We start from the raw sequence: 6,616 nt of genomic DNA on the forward strand, positions 1-6,616 counted from the left end.
AAACAAAGTCAAGTAAACAAATGTGTCCGACATGGTGGGCGTTGGGTGTGAACGAGCGACCCGAGTGCCGTCCTGGGGATAGCATTTGCATTTACCTGGGGCATCATGTCGGGGCGCGGTCTGCGTTTGCAAATCCTTGTCACGCTTCAACACGTAACGCTGGAAGGTGCGCATCGTGGAACCCGGTTTGGTCTGCTTGCCTCGTAGCCATTGCAAGTAGCTGCATAGACACAACACATATGTTACTTGTGCAATGGAAAGTATTCCACTATCAATCAAATTAAACTTACGATTGATCGTCGCCGTTGGGGGATTCATACAGTGCAGAGTATGTACTTTTGGCATGAGCCCCAAAACCCACTGCTCTGCTATCCAGCTCCCTGAACGGTGTCTCCCCCATGAGCACGGCCTGAGACCATGACGAGTCGCGCGTATGAAGCCAGTGCGGGTTTGTTGACCGCGAGGGGTGACCGGGACGTGTTTCCGCTGTCACGCTCCTTCTGGTTTAACACCACGATGCTACAGGCGTACCCCACATCATTCCCCAGCAGCCACTTGAAGGTTTGACCACGGTACTGCCCAAACTGGACCTTGCTCTCACTAAGCACCAGCTTGGCGCATCCGGGTCTCCTCCAGACTGGCGGATGCGTGCCTTGGCTTCCTCTCTCACCTCCTCGCCTTTCTGCACCGCGCAGGCCACCGACGACTTATAGGCTTTTTTCGCCACCTTGGCTGCCTCCGCCGTACGCTCCAGGGTTAGCTCACCGCCGAAGCCATGACACATAAACAATGGCTGAAAATCCATGTTGTGTTGTCTGCCAAAACAAAGCATAAAGTCACATGCATTTTTATAAACACTTTAATTGTTATTATTGTTATAACAGTTGTTATGCTATCTAGTTAAATATTTTTGGTTTACCTGGGGGGAACAACATTTGATGTGTTTTTGACTATGCATGTCAATTATATGTATTGTAAATGTATGGTTGTACTAGTAGTTTACATGTAAACAATGATATACAAATATTCCCAGTGGCAGAAGAATCACATGCAACAACAGTAGTAGCAGTAGTAGTAGTATATGTAGTAGTAGTAGTAGTAGTAGCAACAACAGTAGTAGTACTAGTAGTAAAAGAATGTTACATGTAAACAACAAATGAGTAGGGGGGGGGGGGAGAAAGTTTGATGGGGATGGCAGCCATTTTAGCTTAGGATTCCTTTTGTTCTCCAAACAAAGTCATACACGGTTCTTTGCGTCGATGTATTGAATTGAAGACACTCACACACTCACAGCAAGCTGCTTGATGTTAGAAGTTGGCATATTGTGTAATTTGTAAATAAAAACAGAATACAATGATTTACAAATCAGTTCCAATTTATACAGGTATTCAATTGAATACACTGCAAAGACAAGATAGTTAATGTTCGAACTGAGATTTAGAAAAAAAAAAAAAATCATTAACTTCGAATTTAATGGCAGCAACACATTGCAAATAAGTTGGCGCAGGGGCATTTTTACCACTGTTACATGGCCTTTTTCTTTCACTCAGGGAACTGAAGAGACCAATTTTTGAAGTGTTTCAGAATCAGAATAGTTTTTATTGCCATTGTTTGAGAACGGGTTCACAAACTAGGAATTTTACTTGGTGCAATCGTGCAACATAAAACACATATAACACAAAATAAAATAACATGATCTGTAACTGAGCTATCAGATCTTGTTATTGTTCATGTGCCTGATGGCCGAGGAGAAAAAACTGTTCAGGTGGCGGGAGGTGTGGGTCTGGAAGTATACTCGGCCAAATTACCGTATTTCCTTGAATTGGCGCAGGGAATATAGTATTCGCACGTCTAGAATTACTGCCGGGTCAAACTCGTTTCTCAAAATAATTAACGCATGCTTGGCCTTATCGCCGGTTTATTATTGAAGCCGGATCAAATTCGTTTCGCAAAATATAATTTTATTATCGCATGTCTATAATTTTCGCCGGGTCAAACTCGTTTCGCAAAATATTTAGCATATGGCTAGAACTTCCACCGGGTCAATTTCGTTACGTCACGAGTGACGCATCTGTCCTCATTTTCAAAATGGAGGAAGCTGCTTTCAGTAGTTTGCTATCGCACAAAGGAAAAAAGATAAAGAGCTATTCAGTAGGATTTAAGGTCCAAGTTATTGAATACCGGTACAGTATGCTAAAGAGAACAGTAAGCAGCTATGTTGTATTAATATACCGTAGCTGCGTGTGTGAAATACTGTATAAGTCATTAAATGACTCCCGCCTCCTGGTGGTAGATGGCGCTGCCGCGCTAGTGATCCTTCTTGCGACTTCCGGTACTGCAGAAGAAGTGAACACACGCAGCAAGAGATTTTTTTTTTTTTTTTTTTTAACAAGGAGGATTACATACCGGTATCTAAAATAAAACAGTTTTCTAAACTGGACTTTCAATCGAAGCAGGAGGTAATAATTAAAGGAATATCTCCATCGAGACAGAGAGACTTTTAAAACTGAAGAAAGAAAATAATGAAGACTTCTATAAGCAAGTTATCGATGCATTTGGTCAGAAGGAGCTGCAAATGGACTCCATTTATAGGTACAGGTAAGACCATAATAACGTTTTTTTTATTAAATGTGCTTTTCATGATGGTATGCTTACATCACACTCAAAACGCACGCCTAAATTTACCGGATTCCTTTTGGTAAACGCCGGAGTGAGAAGAGGTTTTAAAATAATTACTGCATGCACGGCCATCCCGCCGGTTTCCGGTAAACGCAGGAGTGACAGGAGGTTTTAAATTAATTAGCGCCCCTGCGGCTATTCAAGGAAATACGGTAACCTGATTCTGATGTGCGTGTGTGCGCGTGTGTGCACACAGCAGTGAGTCGTGAAATTAAGGTCCTGCAAGAGACTAATGAAGCACAGACAAAAGTATCAAATCTTTGAAGAATGATCAGAGAGAACAAAGCTGGGATATTTTGAGAGAACAAAGCTGGGACAATGTGTGCAGTAAGAATGATGTAGATCAGGGGTGGCCAACCAGTCAGAGACTAAGAGCCACTTTTTTTTTACTGTGTTACTGCAATGAGCCACATCCTACACATGGGCACACATGAACACCCCATCCCTTCCTCACGCACACACACACACACAGATCTCTGCTCATCTAGATTTATTGTAAATGTCACACACCAACATGACTCCTACAGTACTAAGACCACGGGCCAGTTATTTTTAACAATGAACATTGTGTGCACTGTCTCAAACACACAAACTCTCAGTTCAACCAAGTCCACATACAAAAATATATTTTTTCTCTTACTATGCATGTTGCTTAGTGGGACTTCTGGCATTCCTTGTCATGGACAATTTTCTTCAAATCTGGCTTGTATTCCGTTGTTGCCACTCGAAGCAAATTATTTCACATGGGTGTCAGTCAGAACAGATAGATGCTTTGATTTCACATGTTTCAGGGTAGAAAACACAGACTCGCAGACGTATGTTGACCCAAACATTGACAGTATCTTAAGCGCAGCCCGTCTGACATTGGGGTATTTTTCAATTGGCACACTTTTCCAGAACTCAATGGTCCCTTCCCTTCAAGCAGCTTTCAGTTGGTCCTCACAAAGATCGATCATCTCCAACTCAGCCGCAGCCTCATCTGTGACGGGCGGGGCTTTCAAACAGTCCGTGTCCGCATTAAATGGGTCGACGAGGAATGTAATCTGTGGCCTTTTCAGTTGGAGATCATGGAACCGGATCACAAAGCTTCTGTGCAGGTTTTCAACCAGTGTCGCATATCTGTGTCTCTTCTTTTTGAGGGCGGCGCTGGTGACTTGCCCGCTGGCTTTTAGCAGAGTGGGAAAATGTGTTAAATCTCCCTTTTGAATATGCGCTTCGAACAGCTTCAGTTTGTTGATGAACGCAAACACACTTTGCAAGAGGTCAGGCGGCATTTTTAACTTGCCCTCCAGGGTCAGGTTCAGTCTGTCCAAGTGACACAGCATTTCGATCAAAAAGGCCAGATCCATAATCCACTCGAGGTCCGAGAGCTCGGTATAGTCCTTGTCCTTCTCTTCCATGATCAGTTTCACAGCATCCAAAAGCTCAAAAAAGCGAGAGAGTACCTTGCCTTTTGACAGCCACCTCACAGTGCAGTGCAGTGGCAGGTCACCTGGAAGCCCTTGGTCCAGCACAGCGATAAGATTCCTGAATTGCTTGTGGTTAAGTGCATGTGTGCAGATGTAGTTGACGATTTCCATCACAGGCTTCATGACGTTGTTTAAAATCAATGTTTTAGACACAAGTTGCTCCCTGTGGATAATGCAGTGGAAATTCCAAAACTCTGGAAATGTTTTGTCAGCTTTGCATAGCCCCACAAGCCCATTCACAGATCCGATCATGACTGGTGCTCCATCTGTGGCTATTGCAGTTAGTTTCTGTATGGGCAGATTTGCTTTCGTAAATGCAGCCATCATTGTTTCTTTCACGGGTTCTGTCTTTTAATGGCACAATATCAAGGAGTTCTTCTTTTATCACACAATCGTTTGACACAGACCGTGCAAATATTGCCAACTGAGGCTTGTCTTATATGTCATAACTCTCATCCAATGCGACACTAAAATACTCTCACGCTTGAAGTTCAGAATGCAACTGTGATTGAATATCCGTGTTAATGTCCGATATTCTGCGTTCAACAGTGTGGCGGGACAGTTGGACTTCTGATAGCCTTCTTTTCAGTTTGTCGTCTTCAGGAGACAAGATTTCAACAGCGCCACTGAGGCATTTTTTTAACGAAAGTCCCCTTCATTGTATGGCTTTTGATGCAAGCGTTACGGTCTCTGAGTGCTTCGTAAATTTTTGGAAAAACTGTTTCTGCTTTTCTGCCTGACTTTTCAAAGTGCCCAACTTGTGCTTGCGAAGTTCTGTCCCTTTTGGAAATTCCTGGTCGATGTTAGCATGGAGTAAGCTAAAGTGACGCTGAAGATTTGAAACTTTGAAATGCGCTAATGACGCCTGACATATAAGGTAGAATGGCTTGCCATTACGTTCAACAAAAAATATAAACTGTCCTGTGTTCTTCATACTTTCGTTTTGCTGTGTTTTTTTTCCTTGCCATTTTGAGAGCGAACTTGTCACAAATTGTTTACTACTGTGATCTCACGCACATGCACGTTTGACGTCACTCAAACCGGCTTCGGCCTCTTCTTCTTCTTCTTCTTCTTCTGTGCAACTCAAATCTTCTTCTTCTTCTTCTTCTTCTTCTTATGTGCAACTCAAACCGGCTTAAGCCGGACGGAAAAAGTAATCCGAATATTGTAATGAAATCCAAGTATTTCCTTTTTTTCATCGTGATGATCACGATCACGGCCGATAGAAGAGGCCGCGTGTTGTACGCCACAGCGTTTTACAAGCTAGATTTTGAGAAAATGCCCTCTTTGTGCTGAGCGGAAGTCAATGAAGCGGCCGTGTCTCGGTCGCGCTGCATTTTGGGAAATGTAGTGTTTTTCGTCCCGGCGAACGCCAGAGACAGTAGATATACTACAGTACAGTAACACGGCAACGTGGGCCTCCGACATTAAAGATTTTGTCGCATCCACACCTCGTGGGCACTAATGATTTTTTGGGGGGGATTTTTTTTTTTTATTTAAAAAAAAAAAAAAAAATTGAAATTTTTTTAATGAAATTTTTTTTTTTTTTTTAATTTAATTTTTTTTTTTTTTAATTTTTTTTTTTTGTCTAATAGAGTTAAGAGCCGCATGAAACCAGCCAAAGAGCCGTGGGTTGGCCAGGCCTGATGTAGATGAAGCATATGGTACTTTTCAATACTTGCATGCTTAGGGTTAGGAAAAATATTTATTATTAAAATAAAAATGAGGAACGCTTCACGAATTTGCGTGTCATCCTTGCGCAGGGGCCATGCTAATCTTCTCTGTATCGTTCCAATTTTAGTATATGCGTTACCGAAGTAGCGCAATGGGTCTAGGAAACAATTTGGTATAAGTAGGCTACGTCCCACTACGTTTTGCACAGACATGGTGGCAGAAAACAAGCCAAATTGAAGTCAACATGATACTACATGTCAACATTTACGGATGATTATGATCTAATGTATGTATGTAATGATAGCGCTAAAAATAAACTTCAAATGCAGTCTGAGTCTGTCCCAGTAAGGGCCGATGGGTAGTATATCCAAAGGACATTGACGTCAGACTGCTAGCATTGGTGCGAAAGGTTCCCTCCCCCTCACGGCACCAACAATGGCAGCAGTCTGACGTCAAGAATATTTGCATACTCCTCCCCCATCAGAACATACTCCTCCTCCAGCAGACTTGTTCTCGTGGAGAACGCTCATGCCTCTTGATCACATGGCTTTCTTCACAAGTCCTTACCAATACGCCATTACAGAAGCCAAATATTATCATTACCTTGATGTTTTTTGTTATTTAAGTGTATGGTCGACCTTGCTAAATATTAAAAAAATACTACTTGCAAAAACTAAAAACAGCACGTTTTCTCAATGTAGTGCAGTCAGGATTCAAACTTTATATGTATTACTTACTTTCCAGTTGTCACCAACTTAGATCAACATATGTAATTTCTAACACCTCCAATACTG

General features: G+C 42.3%; 1 non-coding gene across 1 annotated transcript; it reads right to left on the reverse strand.

Annotated features, from left to right (window-relative positions):
- Window positions 1-5,866: 5,866 nt before the first annotated feature.
- Window positions 5,867-5,972, reverse strand: LOC133631673 (U6 spliceosomal RNA). The gene has a single exon (XR_009821579.1). It is a non-coding gene; the product is annotated as a U6 spliceosomal RNA (small nuclear RNA).
- Between the last annotated feature and the right edge of the window lie 644 nt (window positions 5,973-6,616).

The sequence above is a fragment of the Entelurus aequoreus genome, linkage group LG16, assembly GCF_033978785.1.
Source record: "Entelurus aequoreus isolate RoL-2023_Sb linkage group LG16, RoL_Eaeq_v1.1, whole genome shotgun sequence".
In the NCBI taxonomy this organism is placed as follows: domain Eukaryota; kingdom Metazoa; phylum Chordata; class Actinopteri; order Syngnathiformes; family Syngnathidae; genus Entelurus; species Entelurus aequoreus.